Here is a 3,665-nt window from a genome sequence, read left to right as displayed (position 1 = left end):
ACCCACTTCATCTTTATAGACATCCAAATCCAAAAAATGTATCTGTATTTCACTAAATATGTATCCATAGTAAACTTCAAACTTGCATCTTTGCTATTCATATAACTGTGGAATTCATGAATCTCAAGCTCTGGCCCATCCCATATCATTATTATATCATCTATAAATCATTTCCATACAGAAATACAATTAACAAAGGGATTCCTATTGATGTCATAAATTGATTCTTTTTCCCAATTTACCAACAAAAAGATTGGAGCAAATGGGGACCCCATAGCAGTTCCCTTTACTTGTTGATAAAATTGATTTTCAAAAGTAAAATAATTGTTTTGTAAAATAAATTTAGTCAAATCAAATAAAACATGAGAGGGGGGGAAGAAGCGTCCTATCTTCAAAAAAGAATGGCATAGCTTGTAAATCTGATTCATGGGGAATATTCATGTATAAACTTTCGATATCAAAACTCACTAACAAAATATTAGATTTTATTTTCAGTTTAGTAAGACAATTTATGACATCCCTCAAATCTTTCAAATATGATGGTAACTGTTCAACTTTTTCTCAAATATACATCAACAAATTTGAACAGATGTTCAGTTATCGAACCACAACCAGAAACAATGGACCTACCCAGGGGATTCTGCATATTCATATGTATTTTAGGCAACATATAAAATACCAGTTTAATGGGAAATTTAATTGACAGAAATTGTAATTCTTGCTTTGCTATCCAATTATTTTCACATGCCAATTTTAAGATTACGTCAATACATTCCTTAATTTTAGTAGTTGGATCACAAGTCAATGGTTTATAATATTCTAGATTAGATAATTGTCTTAATGCCTCTATCCTACAATTGTCCAAATTGACAATTGTCCTCTTATCAGCTATCATTAAGCTCTGAAAGTTGTCTAAGAGCATACATTTCTCCCTCTGCTGGTGGAGGTGTGAGCCGCAAGCCCCCCTCTTGGGCTGTGGACACACCGACTCCCCCCTCTTGGGCTGTGGACGTTCAGGCTCCTCCCACTCCTAGGTGCAGGACATTCGCGCTCCTCCCACTCAGAATCAGGATGTGCGGGCTGTGGCTGTTTGGGCTCCTCCCTCTTGGGTGTTGGTCGGGTCTGGTCTCTCGCCCAGATCCACTCTGCAGCGTCCCCAACCAGGCCCTGGTTCCAGACCTCCTCGTACTGGGGGTCCTGATTCTTCCAGCTCTTCCTCCCCATCCTCTCTTCCTCACTCCACAAGTTTAAAAAAATAAAAACCTGCAGTATCCTTTCCGGCCCGATTGTGGAGGCTGTGGCTGATCCACAATGACACCACGTGTGACAGGATGACGAGTGGTGATGTCAGGCCAGATGCAGGAACAGAAAAAAAATCCAAGGCAGTACTGCAGTGAAAAGGCTCTGTGGCTCCGTTTATTTTCAATAACAATAATAAATAAAATATTTAAACAAAACAGTGCTCACAGAGCAAAAAATAAAGTTTTTTAAACAAAACAAAATCTTTGACGAGTGTCTGGTTTTTTATTTCAAAAAATTTTCCTATTTTGTTTAGGTACTTGTGTTTATCCAGTCCGACCCGTTAACGTCAAGTGACAAGGATATACAAAAATGAATATTTAAAGAGAGTGAGGAGAACGAGAGGGTTCATAACGGTGAAGGCATGTGGGCATACTCACACTCTCGAAGTCCAATCCACTGGTTGAGGGAATCGTTGTTTACGCCTTCTAAACCCCTCTACGGTTTTTAAATACATTCCCAACAAAGTAATGAGCTATACCTCGATGATCGGCCGAGCACATCTGCTCGAGCAGATACAAAAACAAACACCAAAACAAGTGGTGAGCTTGTTTGCACCATACACAAAGTATTTATGTCACCGTGTTTTTGCCGACAGTAGTGTAAGTAACAACACATGTTACATTTAGAGGATTTATTTGTTGTGTTTATTGCGTTGCCCGGGCTCCTCACTCCTGGGCACAGTTTATTTTACATTTCGGAAACCAATTGTACAGGGCTCCTCACCCTGTTACAGTTGAGTATTTATACATTTGTAAACAATTGTTGACTCAACTCCCATTTGTCTTACTTCTGTCCAGTGATAGGGGTTTCCACTCTATCATTGCACATTCCTTCTGTGGGGGAAAAGGGGGGGCTGCATACCATTTTGTACCTAGCAGGGAGCATCCATCTGGTCTTTCAGTTCCCTTCCTCCATCTCACACTGTCTCTGCTAATCTCCTGCCTTTTGGCATTTAGCTCAGACAGTTATTTGTAACAGGGTCGTGTAAGGCTGTGCAAAGCTGCACGTAGCTGGCTTTGCCAATGGGAAATTAAAGAACTCAAAACTTACACAATACTATATAGAACCTTAATATAAAAGCATATTAAAGCAACTGAATTAGTAAGCACATTAAAACGACTATAAAAACACATTCACACACAATTTAAACATCATGATTAAAAACAACTTAACTATAAAAGACACACACATACACATAATGTAAAACTTACAATTAATAACATCATTAATACCTCATGCAGAAAGCCTGCACAAACAGTATAACAAAAAAGAACAATACATATTGAGCGTCCTGGTCGTCCAGGGAATAACCAGGTCGAGAACTAACCTCCTACCCTCCGTGTCCTGGGAGTCATCCCCCTAACACGGCCCAGCATTGCCCGTGGGACACGCTGATTGAGCTGGCAATTATCTAGTGGTGTACAAGTTATTGCTGTCCAGGACTGCAGGCTAGGCTACTTAAGTTAAGGCATGATTGAGCTGAGTTTAATATATACTTTTATTCTAACGCTCACTGTAACGCCACCCTCACTTTATTGACAATTTTGCCCCTGGCCCTAACCAGGCAGTATAAAGAGTGTTGTCTGTATCTAGTTGCACTATAATGGTGTAGCTATATACCATGGCACATGCATTACCATGGTGGTACTACACATCATAATACAGCATTGGTTGTATAGGATATATACATATATTATACAATACCATTCACACTGATAACATGATAGCATGGTACCTTGTTCCAAAATGCAGTGGTACAACAGGGTACAAGTATACAAAGGGTTAAAGGAAGTGAGAGGGAATACAAAAAACAAAAATTCATATTTGACCATTCATATTTTTTTATTATTATTATTTACTCATGTATATAGTTTTAGTTTTTTGAGTTACCAAGCATGTGTATAACAGCCTAATGACATAGCACAAACCTATTGAAAAATACCTGCTTATACCACATACCCCTGATTGTAACTTTAATCTCAGGTTACACAAGGAAACATAAATACAAACACGCAGAAGCCATGGCTGCTTTATTTTACATAGAGTCACAGTAACGAGCCGGAGCAGACACACACAGTTGTGCAAGGTGGGACTACACACCCTGGATGGGAAGCCAGTCCATCACAGGGCAACTAACAACCCTAGGGGACAATTTAGAGAGCTTGCCAATCAATCTAGCCAACATGTTTGTGGACTGTGGGAGAACACCAGAGCACCAGAACATCACCGCGCCACAGTGCCACCCCCTGAGGAAATATGTTTATTTAATAGCTCTCAGTAAACATCATAAGAAAACTGAATAAATCTATCTTCTTTTGAAACCCAGTCAATAAACTGGTTACATGTAGCATCTTCTGTAAAAG

The sequence above is a fragment of the Polyodon spathula genome, unplaced genomic scaffold (assembly GCF_017654505.1).
Source record: "Polyodon spathula isolate WHYD16114869_AA unplaced genomic scaffold, ASM1765450v1 scaffolds_3361, whole genome shotgun sequence".
Taxonomy (NCBI): domain Eukaryota; kingdom Metazoa; phylum Chordata; class Actinopteri; order Acipenseriformes; family Polyodontidae; genus Polyodon; species Polyodon spathula.
This window is presented reverse-complemented; position numbering follows the sequence as displayed.